The sequence below is a fragment of the Chrysoperla carnea genome, chromosome 3, assembly GCF_905475395.1.
Source record: "Chrysoperla carnea chromosome 3, inChrCarn1.1, whole genome shotgun sequence".
Taxonomy (NCBI): Eukaryota; Metazoa; Arthropoda; class Insecta; order Neuroptera; family Chrysopidae; genus Chrysoperla; species Chrysoperla carnea.
Genome location: NC_058339.1, coordinates 92,728,721 through 92,752,559, shown reverse-complemented (window position 1 = coordinate 92,752,559; position 23,839 = coordinate 92,728,721). Strand labels below are relative to the sequence as shown.

General features: G+C 29.0%; 1 protein-coding gene and 1 long non-coding RNA gene across 3 annotated transcripts in view; one reads left to right on the top strand and one right to left on the bottom strand.

The window, feature by feature from the left end:
* The window catches only part of LOC123294507 (protein winged eye), a 55,726-nt gene extending 44,636 nt beyond the window's left edge, over window positions 1-11,090 (bottom strand). For both annotated transcript variants that reach the window (XM_044875558.1, XM_044875559.1), the window contains exon 1: window positions 10,643-11,090. The gene's annotated coding sequence lies outside the window, so the exon portion shown is untranslated. The remainder of the gene's footprint in view (window positions 1-10,642) is intronic.
* On the top strand, window positions 9,234-15,913 carry LOC123294509. Its single transcript, XR_006535105.1, has 3 exons — window positions 9,234-9,333; window positions 9,542-9,548; window positions 15,903-15,913. It is a non-coding gene; the product is annotated as an uncharacterized LOC123294509 (long non-coding RNA).
* Window positions 15,914-23,839: the final 7,926 nt, after the last annotated feature.

Sequence of the window (23,839 nt, the reverse complement as noted above, 5' to 3'; positions counted from 1 at the left end):
TACAGGTACAGGTACCATAAACAATATAATATAGTTTTGTGTTTATAAATATATTTATTAATTAATTTATGCACACCTGTTTTATTCTGTATTCTTTATTTAATTTACATAAATAATTACATATCAATATGAATATTGTGTGTTGCACAATATTTTATTATTATTATTATTATTATTAATATGCAAATATCATTTATTATTTTTAATATTTATTTATTACCTATAAATAGGTACTACAGTATAGTGCAAAGAAATAAATATAATGTGAATCGATCTTTTTATACCATGTATATATGAAATATATCAAGGTATACTTACTAATAAGTTTAGTCCCAAGTTTGTAACTAGAGCTTACAAATATTGATGCTAGGAATAAAATTTTGGTATAAGTAGTCATAAAATCACCTAATTAGTCCATTTCTTTTGATAACTCAAAAACTAAAAAAGATGTTAAGTTGAAATTTTAACAGCGTGCTTAGGTCGTAAAAAGTGAGTTCGAATTCGTAAATGAGCAACATGTGTCAATTGGGTCTTGGGTCCGTAGGACCTATCTTGTAAATCATTAGAGGTAGAACAAAAGCTTAAATGTAAAAAATGTTCCTTATAAAAAACTAAGCAACTTTGTTGGAAACATTTTTTTTGTAAACATCACTGTTTACCCACGAGGTAAGTAGTATGTATTATATGGGAATATCAGTTATGAATGTGTGGCTATCTAAAAGTGGATATCTTTCTGTACTTACGTGTCGTCAAAAAACGAATGATTGTGTCATCAACACTGTCTATACATGGTATTTCAATAATTAACCCAGTCAATTGTTTGTTTTCACTTGTTTCTTTTAATAACTTGTTTTACTAAACAAAGTGCAATATCCAAAGTTATACCTTGAATTTTTGAACAAAATTCAATTCTGTTTATTCGTACCAAGTGAAAATTATCAAATATTTTATGGAACTTTCTCAATTTGTGGACACCTTTGTGGCATTCTTTGTCAAGAGTGAATAGCTGAATGTTAATGTTAATAGTTTTGAAAGCAGAGCTTTTTTTAAAGAATAAATTTATTTGGTTATAAACCTTATAATAAAAAAGTTTTCCATATGTAGCCAACTTAGCTTGACACCCGGTATATATGTGTCTACTATATCATAAAGATGAATGTTAATTATCATTATTTATTATCTTTTTTATAAATTTTTTTTTCTAATATTATTTAATTAGTTTTTTATCAATATAATAATTTCGTGACCTGCAGTAATAATTATAATATCATATAAAAAATAATAATATTGTTTTCATGACAATTATGTCATATCTTCATGGCCTCAAAAATTTTTTTTCGATTTTTTTTAAAGGGCCCTTCAAAAAATCGAAAAAATTTTGTTGTCTCCAATTTCGATAAAACTCAGTATTAAAGGTAATTTTGACCCAAAAAGTTCAAAAATCGTGTTCATTTTACGTTAGGTTGAGTATTTTCTGAAATACCAACGAAAATCGCATACGAAAAGCGATTTTCTCAGAAATTACATATCCAATCAGAAAATAAACGCGATTTTTGTGTTTTCTGGGTCAAAATTACGGTTTTTTCTCGATTTTTTTGATTACCTTTAAACGTACGTGGGCGATATTTTCTTTACTCCTCTATCAAATTTCATGATTTACTCCTTATTTTAAAGCTTCAACTTTCAAGTGTCAACTGTCGTCCCGCCGAGCAGGAAAATAGTGCCGGGAGCAAGTAAAGAATGTGTCACTCAAATCTCATGTTTATCAATACCCTCGGGTACTAGATGAGATACTTTGTATCATACAAAAATATCACAGGACTTCAAACATAATATAAAGTTTATCAATGAATTTCTAGCACCTCTGGTACAATAAATGTTTTTGAAAAAATTGAAAATAAAAGCTTAAAGGATTGTGTCAAAAGTTTTTTTTTAAAAGTGTTTTGGTGTGCATGTGATGAGATGATTTGTATCATACAAAAATATTAAAATGAAACAGTAATCATATAAATTGACATTCTCAGTTTATTTGTGCAGCTGCTACACTCATGTGTTCAAAAAACTTATGTATGTATACTTACTTATGGGGGGTCTCATAAGTAACGAGGCCAGAAAGGGCAGTAAATTTTGTATTTAGAAAATTTCATACCTTCACAACTGTTCAGAATTAAATTTATTAAAAATTGGACAAATTACGTCAAATATTCAGTAGTTTTTTTTGCTGCTAAACAAAACGCTTATGTCATGAATGATTTCCTCCAGCGAAAAAAGAACTGTATAGCAAAGAGTTGTTCAAAATTGAATTATGTTGAAAATTAGACCATATGGTTGGTGACTAAATTCTTTTATCAGTTAAGGGGAAGAATTCTCACTGCCCGGGCCAGGCCCGTAGTCACATATGGGCGATTCCAATACTATCGGGTTGTTAGCCCGTATAGCATGTGGCCGAAGTACTTTAAAAGTGTAAAAATTACTATTTATTGTTTATTATCATACATTGTTTAAAAAGTCGCAAAAGTGAGAGGTTGTGTTGATATTGAAAAAGGTCATTTACCATGCTATAAATAAAGGTCTTATATCACTTAAGTGCTTAATTCCGAAACCAGACCTCCACATTCTTGAAACTTATTAGTGCTAGGTTAATTTTGACCACAAATTTGAAAAGTATGGCCCAAATTTTGTAGAATTACATACTTGGTTTGTCAAAATTGGATAAAATTTCAATGTAATAGAGCAAAATTAAATATTTTGAATTTTGATGACGTCATCAAGTTCAAAAATTCGATTTTTTAAATAACACAGGCAATTTTGATCCGATCTTATTGGAATTTTTTTTGAAACCCACTAATTTTGGGTCATTATTTTCAGCTGTGATGTCAGTTTTTCGCTAGTTATCACTTATGTGCTTAATTCCGGGACAAGACCTCCACATTCTTGAAATCTAATAGAGCTAGGTTATTTTTGGTCATAAATTTGAAAAATATGGCCTAAATTTAGTAGGATTACATACATGGTTTATCAAAATTGGACAAAATTTCGATGCTATATTCTACCCTGGGATATTCTTATTGGAGAAAATCTACTGATAAAAGTTTCAGACATTATTTTTATTTGTCTTATTTTATTTTATCTATTTTTTAGAGAATTTCCGAAGGAAATGAAGCTTTTATTTTTGTACTGCTGATGGAATTTTGAATAAATTTCTTCAATTGGTCATCGATCTTACCAAATAGATGTAAAAAATGACTACTAGATGTCAAAAATTTATTTATGCCTTTATTTGTCTGTAAATTATCTAGCGGTCGCAATTTAAGTCCGATTTGAATAAAATTTGGTATCAAGAAGGGTTTTGATATTAGAAAAGTCAGGTTCGGCCGATAAACAAGGGGTGGAGGAGTGCCCAAAGTACCAAATTTTGAATTATTTCAAAATAAAAAATAAAAAAAAGTACTTCTATGATTTTTTTTCTAGACGCTTAGTTTTCGAAATAAAAAGGATTGAAAAATTAAAAATAGAATATTCGATATTAAGACAATGTGTTATTTTTTTCAATCTTTGAGAGAATTCGCTTAGCTAACGTTTCTCCTACGCTACGAATTTTTGTAGAACATCCTTTATTACATGAATGTTTATAATAATTCGTAGACAGTTTCCAAACTCATACATTACAATATTTTATAGCACTATAATATTAAATAAAAACTCAATGGTTTATATAAATTACAATTTGACAAATAAATGTCATACAATTTTTATTTTCTTTTAAATTAACTTAAAAAAAATAAATAAATAAAATTCATAAATTTATGTTATTTTTGTACGGAAATAGAATTACTGATTGAATTTATTAGGTTCCTGCATTTTATACAAATCTTTTATGTATTTTTGAATCGTTTTCAAAATCTTTAATATAAAATAGTTAAAAAGTTATGAATTTTTGTCAATCAATAAATCTGTACCGAGGAATCTAATGAAAGATATGTTCATCCAGGTTAGTTGGATGAAAATTTTACACTGAAAAAGTGAGTTCAAAATTTAGAAAATATGAATTCCATGTTTTTTAAATCGATTAAAAAAAAAGAAGGTTCTCAATTAGACTTTTTTTTTATGTTTGTTACAACTTTCGACTGGATGAATCGATTTGATGGTTCTTTTTTTATTTGATAGCTGGTGCTTCCCGTATTGTCCCATTTCAATATGGTTCAGTTTTGATAATGGCATTTATGAGGAAATCATTTAAGTCTTAATTTTGCATTAAGTATATGTTTTCTGATAGCAATTTTGTCAAAAATATTGGACTGTAGATTAATTGGACTATCTAGCTACACTGAATGAACAATTGAACTGGTTCCGTCGGCAACTTTGTACTAAATTTTTATACCATGTATATATGATATATGCATAGTATATTAAGTTTGGTCCCAAGTTTGTAACGCTTAAAAATATTGCTGCTATGAACAAAATTTTGGTATAGGTGTTCATGAAATCACCTAATTAGTTCATTTTCCGGTTGTGTGTCTGTCTGTCGTCTGTTCGTCTGTCATTACGATTACTCAAAAACGAAAAGAGATATCAAGCTGAAATTTTTATAGCGTGCTCAGGGCGTAAAAAATGAGGTGAAGTTCGTAAATGAGCAACATTTTCGAACTTGACGAGTAAACTGTTAGAGATAGAACAAAAGTTTAAATGTAAAAAATGTTCCTTATAAAAAAATAAACAAATTTTGTTTGAAACATTTTTTCGTAAACATCACTGTTTACCCGTGAGAGCGCTAATTATGCGCAAAATGTATATTATGTATTATATGGGTATATCAATTATATGTGTGTGATATACATGAATGTGTAATGTGACAGAGTATTCAACACAATCTATATATGGTATTTAAACAATTTACTCAGTCAATTGTTTGTTTTCACTTGTTTATTTTAAAAATTTCTTTTCATAGCGTTTAAAAATAATGATTAATTAAATTTGTATAAACCATATAAAAAAATTTACCTTGAAGTGAATAAAAATGAATCTGTTATGTTTACGTTGGATAATGTTTTTCAGTGTGCAATCCAAATGATTTGAAGTTATTATAATTCGCTTAGCAGGTGCAAATATTTGAGTTAGTTACTTTGCAGAGAGAACTGTAGTCGAGTGAAGTAAAAATTGCAAACAATTAAAATGATTTATTTATAAAGTTGTTGGTTATTTGAATGAATTAAATAAAACAAAACAAAATAAAACATTCCAGATACTTGTTGAACTGATTCTTTTATTGACAAAGGAATTTTTAAATGTTCAGTTAAGACAATCAATGATGGATGCATTCGTGCGTGCTGAGAATATTGTAAAGTTTACCTACGACCAATGCAAGTGCACAGTGCAAATAATTTCTAAAATAATTCATCGAAACTAATCAACGCAAACAAATTATTGTTTTAAGGACGTTCCCAAAAAAATCTAATTTTCTTAGAATCATCTTTAAATTGTATCTGCATATGTAACAGAGCCGAGGAGATCTTGAAACTAAACAGAGCTGATATTAGAGTCATCGTAGAGTTACTCACAGGGCATGATAACCTGTCCAACATCAGATTGGAAAGAGACAATCTCCCGCGTGTGACAGAAGCGGAGAAAATTTAGAAGAAACATCGATTCACTTTCTCTGTTACTGCCCGGCGCTCATACAGCAGCGAAGGAAATGGATTGGTCCGGCCATAGTCGAACCAGAAGAAATTAGGAAACTCAGCGCTAGGCAGATCCTGGGTTTCAGTACATCAGTTGGTTATAATAGCCACTGAAAAGCGTAGCGGGGATAGAGTACTATTATATATAGAGGGTCTATTTGGCTAGGTGCTCTGAACCATTGTTTCGAGGCCCGATGCTCGAGCATGGCCCGCTAACCTCCATACCCATACCCATCTGTATATGTATTCTAATTAATGTTCTATATAATAATAACTAACTAATATAAATACTAAGTTAGAGGTGGTTTAGACGCCAATAATATTTAAAAATATAAACATTTAGATTTTATATGTTTAAGGTCGCATCATTATACAAATGCAATAAAAATTATTGATTGTAAGTGAACTGATTAAAACTCATAAATCAATTATTTATTATTTAACTTACATTTTACTAAATAACAAAACTTACTTAATATTTATTATTAATAACTAAACTACAATTATATGTACTAGTTCGACTCGTGCCGAATTACGTTCTCTCTGTCTAGCGTGTTTTTTCCTAAGCGTTACATTTTTAGACCGTGTGTATACTTTTCGTCAAACCTAAACATAATAAGCTTGAAAGTGAGGGATAATTCATAGAAGTTTATTAAGGCATAAGTAAGATAAGGGTATGACAGAAAAAAACTTGCTAGAGTATTAATATATAAGATTTTTTTTATCATTATCAGTACAACTTGTTTCATTGACGCTCTAACATCAAACAAATTCTTTTTTTTTTTTTAAATTTTAACATAATTTACTTATTAGCCTTCGAATTTGCTATCTAGATTTCAAATATATTTTTATAAGAAATATTAAAATAAATCATTTTAGACAAATTTTAATCGAAATATTCACTCTTAAGCATGGACAAGCGCCAAGGCAATTTTAAAGTTTTTTTAAAGGTATGTTTTATTATGTAACAAGACTAATTATCTTAGGATAACTTTGAAAAAGTAATATTCATTAGTTAAAAGCATGACAAATATTTTCCTATAAAGAAAATCAAACAAGCGACACTGGTTTTTCCATAAAATACTTTTAAAGTGATGAAAAAATAAATGACATTTGTGTGTTATTTCTTCTATAACTGATTTTCTCTAAATCTTTAGGCATCACTCACATCACATCACACATAGACTTCAAAAACTATGGTAAATATCGAAAAATTTCACTCTTAATTTTCGTCAAATTTTTTCCTAAGTTTTAACAGAATCCACTCTAAAAATTTGAAACGTAAGTCTCAATTAATTTCATACACTAATTTGGAAAAATCCTTAATACATAGATAGGTATAGAAAAAAAAGCAGTAATATAAAAATGAATTAAATCACATACAAACAAATATTGAATGCCGGATGTGGATATGGATATCGATATGGATATAAATGTGGAATGTTATCAAAACTAAACAGACACACACAAATGAAACTTTTTTTTAAAAATGTATATATTCATCATACACCGTACATCATACATTATACAATATAATGTAATAATAATGTAATGTCTATAAATAAAAAATACAGTCCTTCTATTTATAGTTTGATGAATGTCAACTTTAAAGATCAGTTCATTTTGTCAAGTCTTTATCTTATATATCAACTAGCTGACCCGTTCATACGTTGTTGTGACTCACTTATATTAGAATAAATTAATATGATACTAAATTATTCAACACATTCATTAATATTTGAAATTGAAACACAGTGCCATCTGTTTAATACTTACACAAAATAAAAACAAGATTGTTTGAGGGAAATTGTATAACAGACGCTGCCATCTATCGAGAGAATTTAAAAGTGAATTCATTCCTTTCTCTTAAAAAAAAAACCTTAATAAGTGGACCAAAAAATACACATCTGGATGATTTCAATGTGACTGACACTAAATTTGACCCAAAAAGGCGTTTTATTTTGTGTTATAATATGCATACAATTACCTAAACGATTTTTGTTTTAGTATAGTTATGGTTGATGCATTAGTCCCTCTGTAGTAAGAAATGTGTTCATAAAACTTTGTGATATATGATTTATTTAACAAAAGGCAAACGTGACTGACATTACATGCATATGGAAGTCGGATTATAAACAATGGAGATAGACTTTCGCGAATGGGAGTTTTATTGGTAATTTTCTCCTCTTTAAGGCAAAAACTAAATAACTATTTCGCCTATTACGGAAAAACTAAATACCCTTTTTTATCATTTTTAATTGTTTATACCTTTTACAACTTTTTCTGTGCCGAAAAATGTTTCTAAATATCATTTCAAATCTAACGAGCTATCACAAGTATTTGAACTTACTAGAAGTGATTTCAACACTCTCCATAAAAAACTGACGGATGGAGGAAAGCGTAAACGAACATCGTGATTTGAGATTTTTATGTTATGTGGACACTGGACACTGGATAGATGGATTCATCCATGGCGTTGCACTCACTCAATCTTGCTCTTGTTATTCTTCTTTTTCTTAACTCCAATAATTCTATTCAACTCTCTTATATTGTTGACTTTATTAGGAAATCATGTCTATTTGTATTATTCACTTTTGAATAAAATATTATTTGTAAATAATGATTGGGGCACTAATTTCTCACACAGTTTTACACATTATGATTATGGGAGACTGTTGTGTCTTGGTTCACAATGTGCATTTACAGTCTCACAAGTCCGCCATATTCTTTAATGGTCTTTCTTCCAAGTTCAATCTCATACAGAAAAATTTTCCAAGTAAAAGCTCGTATCAAAGGTCTTTTTACCTTGAAGATCAGTTAAAGGCGTTCTCGATTTCATTAAAGGTAAGAGAAAGAAGAAAACTTTAAAATAAAAAGCCTTCTCCTATAAAAAAATTTTTTAACGAATAGATTTGGCGGAAATTGGATCTAAAAATTTATCTGCGCATGAAAATACATTGGAATTTTTATTTATTGGATCATGAGATAGGATTTTTGTGTAAGGGAAGGAAAAACTTTCTAATTTAATGTTATCTTCTATCTCTTATCTGTAACGAAATCGTGCATACCTTAAGGTCAAGAATGAGTTCAAGGAACCTAAAAGATAAAGCCTATGAAAACAAAATATCTTGTTTTTATTGTCTTTATGGCCTAACATGATAAAGAAAAGTGGTCCATTTTACTTAAATAGTAAATTTAAAGTATTTCATTCGTTGGCGATAAATTTTAATAATATTAGAAAGTACTTATTTTATTATTTTATAAATACAGTTACTTTCGATTCAATAGAAATAATAAATAAGTAAGCAACCAATTATATTTTTATCTGTATATAAGATCGCACATGTAAACTAAAGAAGGTACTAAGCAATGGGTATAAGGTACCTATAGTAAACAAATAGATAAACAAGCCGTGGATAGAGTCTGGTAGGACCCTTGAGGTCCACATCAAGAACTCCCCAGCATTATAAAAATCGAATCGAATGTAATGAAATTATTTTCAATCTTTCTCAACGCTACGCGACGACCTTATGCAATATTCCCCACTCTGATCGATGAGCAAGTTGAAAATTCGAATTCAACGGGTCGAAATATACTCCTTGTTCGGTAGGACCTGTAAATGCACACGAAACCCACTCAGCGCCTACACTATACAGTTAACTTTGATTCCCTGTGCTTCTTACACTGCTCCTTGGAGTTGCAGTATTATACAGTTGTGTAGTGGATGACTTCATCTACATAAACATTGGTTGGTCTCCTCTAGTTCTATGATTATACAATGTTGGTGTGACTCTGACTCGTCAGTCGTCGCCGTTATTTAGTTGGATAATAATATTTTTGGATTAGTCATCCACTAAGTAAAGTAAGTAAGTTAGTGAATAAGAAAGACCTTGATTCAGTTACCAATTATAAGTATTTAAAACACACACAACACCATTAATATTAATAATAATATGTTTTAATTACTTTGCGGGTGATATCAAAACTAATACTTATTTATTTTTGTATGTAGGATGAAATTTATATATTCATTCATTCATTCTCACACGAAGATACACTTTAATTGCAAATTACTTCCAAACTACTGAAAATAAAGGCCGATTTGAAGAGCAATACTTCGAGTTCATACTGGTGAAAAATCCAGAAAAATTTTCAAGCCAATACTCGCATCAAAACATACTCAACGCTCGAATGTACAGAGTGAATCAATTGAAGATTCTTTCCTGACCACAATCGATATACCCTACAGGATTGATTTTTGAATCATTGCTATCTCTTATCAAATTTTGCTTATGTCTTTACCAACAAAATGACAAAGGAGATGCGTTTCGCAATATGAACCAAATACATCGCGTTCTGGCAGTTTAACCTGTCACAACCAAAGAGTAATATACATAGAGAACGTGATATCTACTAGCCTGTAATGGGATGCGATATGATGAATGAGAGAGTAGACTGCCAGTTAGTTTTCCTGTGTCCTTGTCATAATCATAATAGCAATAATGTAAACAATATGTAGCTAATGACATATAGATTAGACAAGGACACAGGGGAACTCACTAGCAGTCTTCTCTCTCATACATCATATCTGAAGTTTTGAGCCCTGGCGTTCTCTAGTTGTATAAACTCTTTGGTGATCACAGCGACAAATGAACGCTAACTTTCAACTTTGCCTTATCTCAAATAACCTTATAAATATCAAGTAATTTAATATAGCTGCTCAGAATTGTAGAATTTACCTGAATATGAAACTAATAAACAAAAAATAATTTTTTTTTATTGAACTCTGGAGAATTAATGTTGATATCGGGAGAGATTACAGGATTTCGGGAGTGTCCCGATCAAAACTGGAGATCAATATAAATGAAATTATATTAGTTAGTATATGTGAAATTGTGAAATGATGTGATGATAGGTATAGGGTAACGTAAAGTAAATGATTGGAATTCCATTGTTATTCTTACCTGGCAATAAGCAATAGTCCAGTGTTACTTAGGGGTCCATTTAAAAAACAGGTATGCAGCTTATAAATCCAAAATGTATTATAATGCCCTTTCTATTTACAATTACAACACTTTTAAACACATTCAAATACAAATATATATGATGCACTAAACCACTGTGTATGTGTGTAAGATAAAGATAAAAGTATATATATTTTTGGTTGGATTGATTTTAGAATAGTTACGTATGATGTATTACTGTTTCACTCACTCAAACAACACAATACGTCATAATGTTCTATCAACTTTAAAAATGTCACATGTCTGCTCTGATCTGGATGTCAGTTAGTGTTGCTTGTAATTTTAAATACTTTTGTATTTATTTTTTATTTTTATTTAAATCGTAACAACTTTTCAAATGTATCCTTTAAAGCTGCTCTTTTTTGATGTTTTATTTTACTGTGTTTTAAATCACTTTTTAACTTCAAACAAAAAATTTTATTTATTATTCGGCTATCAATTCAGATTAATGATAAAATTTTAGTTGTATAACGTGCAAATTTAAGAAAAATAGGCTACAGCACGAAACAAAAGGTAGGATATATTATTGAATCTTAAAAAAAATCAAAGAAATTGAAACCGTGTCTCATGGAAATGAATTCTTTAGGTAAAAATAAATCGAAAGTAAAGAATGACAAAGTTTAACTTGTGCCTTCTTTCAAGAGAGCTATACAGGATTGATACAAGTTTTATCGATAAAAATGCTTCAAGCAAAATATGTTGAGAGTGTAGGCGCACATCTTACACAGACATTAAACTTTACCTAGGTTTTTAAGCTCAATGAAAAGCTCTTTGTACTCCATAATCGATAGACGAACACTTTAAATTAGAAAGTTAGTTATTGATTTAAAAAATTAATTTTTTTGTTTGAACAGTTTAGACAAAAACGGACTGAAGTTTCTGCGAAGTCTAGGCACTCACAATAAATCGGATCAAAAGACTAATTTAGAATTTTCTACTATTTATAGACTTCTCTCGTTCATTCCCAAGAGATGCAACGTGATATTTATGATGTATTTTGTTAATTTTTAGCCTAATAAAAAGGCTAATATAAATGGAGGAAAAATAACACATATTTTAAGCATTCATCTGAATTGTTTAATACCATACTTTATTTTATTTGAAGGTGTTGAGAATTTTCGATGAATCTGAAACAAAAACAAAAAACATTAATAAAATAAAAAGACAAATTAGAATATTTAATAAATCTATTTAAATATGAAAACTGTATTGAATCTAAAACTAAATAATTTTAATTAAAGAGAATTGAAAAAAATACACTCGAAACAGGACTCGAACCCGGACTGTTGGGATTCATGTCAAGCGCCCTACCAATTAGGCTATTCGAGTTCTAGACACGAATGCAAGTTTATTAAATAATTTTATTAAAATTAATATCTCGTTATGGGTATAGTTTGTTTTAAAATTCATATTAAATTCCTAGGAATTTTTTTGTGTCTGCCTCAACAACCTTAACGAATGCATCATCTCATTTAAATAGCTAACCTACTCATATGTTTATTGTTATATTATAGTTAGGAAAAATCTTTAATTATTGGAAATTTTATTGTGGTTAAATTTTAAAAATACCTGTAACTTCGTACTAAATCTTCTATATATGTCGTAGCCAAATACCTTAATTAGCCCTTCAGTTAACAGCCTAGCCTTTTTACTAAACAGTGCCGCTCAGCTGGCGGCCTGAATGATCTTTAGCCATGGCATTTAATACATCATTTAATGAACAGACTGTCTTAACAATTGTTTATTTACGTAATTTAAAATATAATATATTGTTATTTGGTAATCATGAGATCAAATAGCATAGTTCACATGTAAGTTACTAAAATATCACTTGTTAATCCAAGTTAAACTTCCATGGCATTTGGATCCACAAAGAAGTTTTTAAAACAAGCTATTATTGTGACACTGATTCACAGCAGACTTAGAACTATTTTTTGGAATTCAAAAGATATCTGGATTTATTTTGACAAAGCCTCTCTCAAAGAAATTAGACTTTCTGATCTTCATATTTAAAAATAGAAATACTTAATTATTAAAATTAAAATTTTATTTAATTTATTTAATTTAAATAGTTAAATCTTTTAAAGTCGAATATTGGGTTTTTTTGAGTAGAAAATATTAAAGTAGTTTCTATGTCAGTAAATATTTTTTATTTAAAATATACATTAAAAATTATATAACTTTAATCTTAAAAAACTTGTGTAAGAGATCTTTTTTATTTTTATTTTTTATTTGAAAGAATATTTTATGATAAAATGTGTGATTTATGATATCCTTGGCTGGGTTGTTTGGTTATTAATATTATATGTTCTTTTTTTTTTTTTAATTAAAATAAATGTTCAGTTTGAGTTATTTACCGTAAATCGATCGCTTTTGTAAACCATCCCTTTGTTTGTGCCCTTAAAAATAAGCACAAACAATGTTATCAAAGTGTTAAAATTAATTTGAAATGTGTTATATGAATAAATTTAGCTACTGACAATGATTGTGTTGCAATCGAAATATCGTTATTTATCGAAATGTAAGTATATTGTATATTTTTTTAATTGTAAATAAGATATCTTAATATACGAGTACAATTTTATTTCGAGTGACGTTGTATTTATTTCAATAACAAGTACTTCGTGTTTAATCTGAAATAAGATCAATTGAAATAAGATCAACACCTCAACCATCTAGCGCCCAAACACAGCAAGTTTTTGAAACGAAGTTCCTTAACGCGGCTTACCATGCTAAGCAAATTGGTAGAAATTGTCACGTAAGTATGTAAGATATGTTGTGTCTGTGTGTGTGTAAATACTAAATCCATGAAAACAGATTATATGTATTATACAGATTTAGAAAAGTAAGTTAATAAAATTGTATATAAGGTATTTATTTAACGTTTACATTTCTTTTTGTACAATTTTCGTAAAGAATTTTATTCCCACGATCGCAATCTTTTTTAGGTAAGTTTAGTTCAATCGGCCTATTTTAAACTTTACCTGGCAAATGGCTCAGGATACCATGTGACCTGTATAACACTTAGATGTATCACAAGTTTTTCACTAAATATTGCATAATATCACTTGAGGGAACTTCACACTTTAAATAAGAATAGAACATTTTAATTTTCCAAAAAAATAACCACTCACTGAATTAACTAACTAATAATTAACTATTGTTGTATCACTGGTTTTTTTTTTTTTAAATTTCACTGTAAATACACTTTTAAACAAAACAGAATAACATAACTAATCACTTAAATGGCACTTCACACAAACTGTAGAACCACAAAAAAAAAATCATTTTTGTTTTAGCCAGAATTAATAATAAAAACGTTGCTTTGTAGTATATTTTTATAGTGTGGGTATTTTAACTCTTTTATTTTTAATATAAAACAGGCAGATGTAAGTTTAAAAAGCTAGAAATCCAACAATTTAAAAGTTAGAGTTGAAATCTCCATCTCTCTACACAACACACAAGTTTTAAAACACAAAACACAACTGAATTTGAACTCAACCAACACAACTCTATTCTGTATACACTAAAACTATATTATTATAAAATCACTCACATGGAAGCACTACCTATAGTTCGAATAAATTAAAATCTGTAGGCGGAGCTACACAATACAATACCATCATTCCATTATCAACAAGGTATCTCATATTCTCATTCCATTATACGCCAACAATCCATAGAGATAATACTATAGAGCTAAATGGACATAGGAAAGTTCTTGTCTTGGCCAGTTAAAAAGAGACAGAAATTGTAGACATTCTGTCTTTGCATACCTAGAGAGCACGAGAGATCCGCTAGCATGTCAGTGGATGTGATATGATGAATGAGAGAGTAGATTGCCAGTGAGTTCCCCTGTGTCCTTGTCATAGTCATATGTCATAACCATATGATGCATAGAGATTTTGTGTCTCTCCAATAATAACTCACTGGTAGTCTTCTCTCTCATTCATTATATCGCAAGTTTTGGGCAGTGGCGTTCTCTAGTTGTATAATTTGTTTGGTTATAGCAGTTATAAGAAAAACGAAGACTACTATACACGCCTATCTGATATGTCTCTCTCTACTGCAATCAAATCGTTTGGCGGAGACTTTGCAGCTTGACGGTATTATCTCTATGCAACAACTATATATATATGCACTTTTTTGGCTATAATCTAAGTTAGAGAAGAGGATGGGATTCCAGCTGCTAGATCACTGTAGCGTGTATCAAGCCGAAGTGATGGCTATTTACGAGATATGTGAATGTATAGCACTCTCCTGTATAGCGGCATTAGTATCTTCACCTACAGTCAAACAGCGTTAAAATCCTTCGGCTCAGTTTGTCTAACCTCAGACGAAGACTATACGAACCTATCTTATTTGCTACTCTCTGCGATCAAACCGTTTAGCGGCGACTTTGCATCTCTATGGTTTAATCTCTATGCAATAACCAGAGAGACAGAGTACATATAATTTTAGAATATAATAGCTGGATAATGATGAATATATTAAAGAATCCGCGTTCGTTGTTCAACGTGAAAAATATATCGGTATAGGTATTGGAATTGTATAAGTGTATAATATTCACTGTAATACAATACAATGTTATATTGCTGTGCATTATATTCTCTTTTTCACTTTTTTATACTGTTTTTATCTTTGTTTTGCATGCCCAAGTTTAAAAAAAAAAACAAAAACAAAAACAAAAAAAAAAACAAAAAAAAACACACAATAACACTGCAAATAATTCCACAAGTCGAGCTGATATAAGAAGGATTTTCAGGCGAGACTCACCAGTTTAAACGGTTTTTCATAAAATAAAAACTTCTATGCTCCTCTCACTAGAGATATGTTGGAGTCTTTTGTACATAATATCCTTGAATTTGTTTAAATTGTATTACCCATTAGCTTGCTGCCATCTCTCAGCAAGGTCTTGGAACAAGTTGTTTTGAAACGGCAGTCGCATGAAGATATCAACGGACAATTTATTTCCCAACAGTTTGGTTTCAGATCGAAGAAGACAACAGTGAGTGAGTGAATCTTTTAGATTTAACTAGAATAAATCCAATAGCATGGTCCTTTTGGACATTGAAAAGGCTTTTGATACGGTTTGGCACTTATACTCAAACTTTCCAAATTTAACATACCTACCTACAATCTGAAATTTCTGATTTTTCTAACCGAAAATCCGAATTCATCTCTAACAAAGTACATCGAGCCAATATTATGTCAAGGCTGGTGTACCTCAAGGCTCTTTTCTTTATATCTCGAAAGATTGAGCTACCAAAACGGCCTTCTGATGTGTCAGACCGTGATGTTTTTTTTGATTGGTTAACTACAAAACGAGATATTCAAGTGTATAGCATAAAATGACCCATCCTGTATATCCCTATGTAATGACACACATATTATTTGTTGTATTATAATAATAATGAATGCACTTGTTTAGAATTAAAAATAAAAAAAAATTAATTTAAATATTTGATTACATACATACAGGTATATTAATATGTATATACTAGCTCGACCCGTGTGGAATTCCGATTCCGTAGTTACCTCATCCCGTGGTACCCTATACCCGTGGCTAAAAACGGCAAACAACAAATTTCGTAGAAAAGTGATTAAAAAAGCAAAAGTTCTTAAATTAATATTAGGAGAACAAGTATTTAAACTAATTTTTTCGTTCAAAGTATTTTTCTAGCGTGTTTTTTCCTAAGCGATACATTTTTAGTCCGTGAGTATATTTTTCGTTAAATCTATAGACATAAAAAGCTTGGAAATGAGGAGTGAATCATGGAGTTTGATATAGAAATAAGAAAGATAAGGGTAGGACAGAAAAAAGCTTGCTAGAGTAATAATATATAAGATTATTTATTATACTTTATATTACAGGTACAGTATTATAGGTAGTATTATTATTATTATTAAAATGTTATATTAGTTGGTTGGTATATGAGCTAAAAAATATAATAACATTTTTATACCTTTAAATATAATTTTATGCATATAATTAAATATGAAAGATTATATTATTGCATGTTCAATAAAGTGTAAGTATACTCTTTGTTTTTAATATCACACTAGTTAAAACATTCTAATTGTTAGTACTATAACATTGCTTGCGAGTGCGATTAGAACACATGAGAATATTTTAAATCGGTGCGATTTTAATAATATAGAGTATACATAAACGTAAGGATATTAATTGTTGTACTATGTAGTTGTAATCACTTTTATTATTATTATCCCTTTACCAAAAAAAAAAAAAAATTAAAATAATGAAAACCTCATTCCGAAGTTGGTCGTTTCATTTTGAAATAAAGAAATAAAATACTTTAAAACAAATTCCTAATAATTGGAACAAGTACAGATAATATTTGTGTTTACAATAAAATGGGATAGAATTTAAAATATGAATTGAATGATACAAAATCACTAAAGTTAAATAAATAAAATCATTACTTCTATGAAAGAGATTGATTTTAGTTTATAGTCATGTATTTTATTGATGGAAAATAAAATTATACTTAGTTGGAATATATAATCGTGTAAATAAAGCGAATAGACGAATTCAAAGAATATTCTTTTGCGTTTGCTTTAAATTAATTTAATTTAGTTAGTACCAGCACATACATGTCATGTCTAGCCAATGTGTGGTTGTGTCAACTACATGAAAATTGTTACTATTAATTTACAGAGAGTTTGAAATAAACTTATTGATTATTTTAATTATATACAGCATATTTGTGAACATATTTAACAACCTTCGATAAGGCAGTTGGTATAGCGTTGGACTTAAGACACTAAAATCAATCATAATCTATGTTACTGGTTCAAATCCAACTCGAAGAAATATATTTTTTTTTTAAATAAACCTAATAACCTGCACATGTGGTTGTGACAATCAAAAAAAGATTGTTTAAAACTATGTTCAATTTCAAAACAACAATATTTGAAATTTGTTAGACAGTATATTACTTTCATACAAACAACTCATTCTTTTGTGTCAACTTCACCCCGTTCGGTAGTTGAAATACATTCGTGGCCCCATTTGCTCTCACGATGAGGTCGAGACAACCTCATATCGGTTGTTATTAAGAATTCAGAGTTACAATCATTTTTTTAAACTAAAGCAAAAAAATATTATTAATTAATTACACAAGGGTACGTTGTTAATAACCCCTCAGCACTCGTGTTATAAAAATTTAACGAAATTCAAAGATTAATATTACGGAATATTATTTTTTACGGAATTCAAAGAAATCGAATTCAAAGATTAATAATGATAGAACGATATATAATAAGTATTTCTGTTATCATTGAATTTAAAAATGTACCTAATATAAAAGTATTATAAAAATAAATTTGTTATTGTTTTTTGTTGTTGTGGTTGCTTATACATAGTGTGTTTGGTTTTTGTTCTGTTCTAAACCTTGTAAAACCAGTTTTTAAATATAATAATATATATAAAAGATGTTAGTTATATGGACAAAGTGATTTTTTAATGGACTAGGTATTATTCATTATTACCAGACAGTTAAAGAAATGTCCAAATGAATGAATAATATGGTTCGTGCATTACAACAATATTTAAATTTTAACAAAATAAAAAGCACTTTCGACAAAATAGCTGTATATAAAATTTACGATATATAGCTAGATCAGAATCCGGAGACACCTTAAAAACTATGTTGTGAATTATTATTACCAATATGAATGAAGCTGATTGGTTGACGTCACTAACATTACAATTTAACAGATACTTAAAACAATATAAATTGTATATACATGAAAAAATCAATGTGCAGTCCGCCACCAAATTAGCAACGAGTAATATACACAAAAATCGAAATTAATTTCGAAATATCCTAGAGTCCTCATTTATTATCTTTGATAATATTTATACTTACTTATTTATCAATTGACAATGTATTTTTACCGTTATATTGTTTATCCATCCCCTTCGAGGGGTGGTTTTGCTCTGAGCACGTTGTAAAAATTTATATCGCTTTTCGTTCTTGCGTTATCGTGACCACAGACGAACAGCCAGACAACCGGAAATAGACTTTTTCGGTTGATTTTATGAATACCTAAAAAAACTTGAGATTAAACTTAGTATACCTTGATATACATACCGAGGGATTCTATTAATGTCTGCAGAACTTTCGCTTCCTGAATAAGCTGAGAAGTTAAGGAAAAAAATGTTATTTACCAAATTTGTAGTAATTTTGTATTTAGGTCACTCCTTCACAGTATGATAAAACATATCCTCTGTTTAAGTAATGTTTAATCTAAATTTTTTATCCTAAATCAAACAAGGTATGCTGTGCTATTAGATCTAACCCTGAGTTTTTGCTATGAGCTTCTATTTTGTGTTAAAGATGATATTATAAATTATATGAGGGCTGATGATTTACAACACTCCTGTATATACAAATACATTATACTTATTTATAACTACAAGTAAGAATAGTTAATTGTATGATTAATCATATAATAGTGATATTTAATTTATTCAATATTTTTTAAGATATCAACAAATTGATAACAACAGTACAACATTAAATTAATCCTAATTAGGTCTGTTGTTTATAAGTACATGGTATAAAAAAAGTCATGTATGAGTGACTCATAGAAAAAGTTATTTTCTACTATTTAGTACAATAAACGCTTGTTCCTCGCAAAGTATTTTTTATTTAAATTTTCTTCGATCACGTAGGGCTGATAGTGAGCTCAGATTGCAACAATGGTTGCGTAAGAACATCAAATGATGCTGAAGAAAATTATTTTATAGGAATTATTAAATAATTTTATAAATAAAATAAAATTGATATTGAAATGTTTTAGGACAGTTAGGGATATATATTTTCATATCTGGTACCACATTCTCTCCTATATACTATCTATATAGTAGTTAAAGTACATATAAAGCTGATAGTATTTTTATTATTGATCGTTTATTTTATTTTACCAAATCTAAAAAGCTTTTAGCTTTTTATTAATGGTTTGTCTATCTTACATATTCAATATACATACATGTACAGGATCTTTTTTTTAAGTTTCCCCTAATTGGATAGATAATGTTTAAAAAAAAAAAAACAAAACCACGTAACGACTCAATTTATAGAAGAATTTTAAATATACAATATTTAGACGGTAGCAAATAATTTATAAAATAAAAAACCCGACCTTTGTTTTATACATAAGAACGTCCATAAAAACCCTTTGTACTTTATATATTTTAAATGGCTAAAGAGATGGTTGCCAAATTCTATACACTATTTCCACTAGTATAGTACAATATTTACACTGAGTATAAATAGAGTAAATAGAAAATGATAGTACTATAATAGTTTTCTAACGACTATCATTTTCTACTTACACTCAGTGTATGTACTACTCTAAAACAAAAAGAACAAACTATTAAGTTATGTATTTAGATTTTATAGAATGCAAAAGCAATTAAACAATACACTGTAAGTATACGGTGCACAGTGGAGTATTTATACCAAATTTCCGGACAAAATATAATGAAGAGATTTAAATGCTTAAAATTGATTCAAAAAACTATTTAGATGCAAAAGTACTTTTATTATTTGGCAATAATAAAAAACAAAATTTGTTCGTTGTCAACATATTTGTCTTAAAACACAATTATCTCATTTTCTTCTTCAATTTCTTTACTTTTTTTCTTCTGAGCCACTTTTTTTCTTAGTAATGTGATTTTGAAATTATATATATATCTCTTTTTTTTGACTTTTGACTTGAGCTATCTTAATTTCTATCCTTATCTTCAAGTCCTTATCTTAGTGTGAAAAGAAATGGCGCAAGTTCGTGCAGGATTTATTTTCATAAAATGTTATGGAATACTTAAACTTTGCTCTGTTACAAAAAATTTTACCGTGAAAAAAGGGACACAAAAACAAAAAAGCAAGAAACCTTCGTCTTCGATATAAGAAAAAAAATCCTTACTTAATTTCATTAACAAACACAGTAAACGTAAATTGAATGGCACGGTAAATCGAGAGCAAAAACAATAATAACATGTAACTCAAGTGACCTGTTTTTTCTGGAGTGGTTATCTATAATTAGGCCAAAAAACAACTTTCAATGGAAAAGAAAGGAAATGAATTTTCTGACATTTGTCCGGAAATTTGGTATAAATACTCCACTGTACGATGGTCTATATGTATGTACAAAGTCAACAATTCTTAAAATTCACATACAATCTTATCTACTACAAAGAAACCGCCTGCAGCATCAACATTATTAAAATCAGAATCAGCATCAGCATCATATTATTTATCACATCATGTTCATGGTCTACATTTATTATTGAGTACTCAATCTAACCTAACCTAACCTATACACTTCATTTTGTTCACTCTCAATCATCAAGGATGTCATTATCATCACATCATCATTGTCCTCCCTTAAACTAAAATCAATCAAGTGCTCATCTTATTGTTATGGACAGGGTGGCATCAGAAGTCATGCACACATTTAAAAGCGATATATATTAAATTTTATAAATAGACCAATGAAAACAACGGTTCTCGTCCGATCACTGAAGTTAAGCAACATTAGACACACTTAGTTCTAAGATGGGTGACCGTTAATAATTTTTATTTACAAATTAAGAAACTTTAATTATTCTTACTATAATTAATTAAAATTTTCATTCCAGAGTTTTCATTTTTTTTTCTTGAGTCTCTTCAATATATGACTTCATTAATAAACCCCAGCCTAAAACTCTTTAAAGCTTTTGAATCTTTAATAAATGGTAGGTAATCAGGTGGTCTAAATTGGAACTACTGAAAAAGCGGTCCACTTCCTGTTTAATAGTACAAATTTTTATCGCCAGTTGGTGGCATTTATCTGATTTGAATTTGGATATTTTTATTGGCCTTAAAAATGATTGAAGTACAAGTATTGTCACCTGATTAGCGAAATTGTTTCTATTGAATTCGGGTCTTCTTTTTATTTTAATTAGTACGAATTATTATCGCCAATTGGCGTGGTTGCAACTCCCAGTTATCGATATAAAAAGTTAATACGTTTTTATTAGTATAAATTATACTTACTTACATAATACAATGCATTCTGCATAGAATAGATTTTAATTCGAAGAAAGAATAATACCTGTAATATAAAGAAATATTATTAATTAATTAATTAATTAAATAAATACATAAATATTAAACTTATGTATGCGTTAATAATGATTATTAACATTCACATTTTTATAGTAGGCAATCTACAGGTCTAATAAAAGTCGCCAATTGAAATGAAAATCTCTTTAACCGCGTTCAACGATTTATTTATAATAGTTATTTTAGTAGGTGAACAAACTTTACTTTGACAATTACGAATTCCCGATTGATCATCTGAAGTTAAACAACATTAGGCACAATTCGCACTTGGATGGGAAACCGCTTGATAACATTGTGTGCTGTTGCCTTTTTATTATTTATAACAGTTTTTTAGTGTAGATCTTATATAATATAACTTTCGTATATTTCCGGACGCAAAATTCGAAAAGAAATCGATGTATTCATTTGAAATTTTAACAGGTTTTTGCATTTTTCTCCAAAAGTGTTAAAAAATTTAATTCTAATTTTTGCTACATTTTCAATAATATCTTCTAAACATGGATTCCTATCCTTTACAAGTTAAATATCGATAACTTTGAAAGTTTAAAGCAGCTTTAAAGCACAAAGACGGTCAATGGTATGGTCTTAAAAACTTTTATAAAGTTTTACGACGTTGAAAACTATATATTTGGAACTTATCGTGCAAAAATATTTTTAGTCTCATATCGTTAGAAATACCTAAAACACGTAAATAGGTAATTGTAGCAAAAAGTTTCACAGACGTTTTGTTTTAGAATAAAATTAATTTTGATCAGACAACCTGATAGTTCATTCGACTATATTACCAACATTATTAAGCATAATTATATGAACCTAAAAGTATAATCTAAAATGTAAGTACGACCTAGGTATGCATGTACTTATAATTTTTATTAACGGTAAACTAAATTTTTATGAAATATTATTCATTTTTATCTAGCTAGCATTTAATTTTAGTTGCTTTGTTAATATATAGTCCAGTCATTTTGCTAAAACGGTTTACCCGCGAGGGTGCTAATTAGGACAAAACTTTGGTGCCCATTTCTTCAAAACTATAAAAGATACGCAATTGAAAATTTGTAGGTAACTTCAAATAGTTGTGAAATATTCTCTAAAAACAAAAAAAAATTCTACAAAATACTTTCAAAAATTTTCGGAAACCAAAACAAATGGAGTATTTCAACAATTAATCAGTCAATTGTTTGTTTTCACTTGTTTAACTTAAAAGAACTACTATTTTTCAGATTCAACATTTTTCGCAGAGATAACTAACTACTGCATGTAGGCCAAAATATTATAAGGTACCCTTTTATCTACAACAAAATAGATTTTCACTGTCCTGCATTAATATTTGAATTGAAATGAAATATTTCAATGAAATAATTTTATCTCAATAAAATTATATCTGTAGATAAGAAATACGTTGCTTCAGACGTTTTATAGATACGGTACGCATAACGCTTTACACACGCATCGCACACATCTGGTATCTACATTTGTGGTTATATTAATTATTGAATAGCCGACGGCAGCCAGATGTGATAGAGAATATTATTTTAAAATCGACGTTTTGATTTTAAAGTTTGAATTGTTTTATTTACAGAACCGTTCGCAAGAATCATCCAAGAAGTGGTGGAAGGAGAATATACTCATTTTTCGAATAAGAGAACATTTTATTATGTCAAAATATTAAGTTAATTCTGTGAGGTGTGCAGAAAAACACTTTCCAAAAAGTCTGTGCACATCGGCTTCTATACCGTAATGTATATTGAGCGAGGCTTAACTATTTAGCCGATATTCAGTCGTTTTGAGCAAAATACAAAAGGATCGTTAATTCGTCGCTGTTGTCATAGGTAAAACTGCAAGAGCACGAAGCATTTGGTAGATATTTAGAAACTTATCATCATTGGAATTGAAAACAACTAGAAAAGAGTCTATTATCATCAAACGGCGGAGTAGACTTTCTTAAAACTTAACTAAGAACACTTTCGATCAAATTACCTTTCAAACAAACAACTAAAAC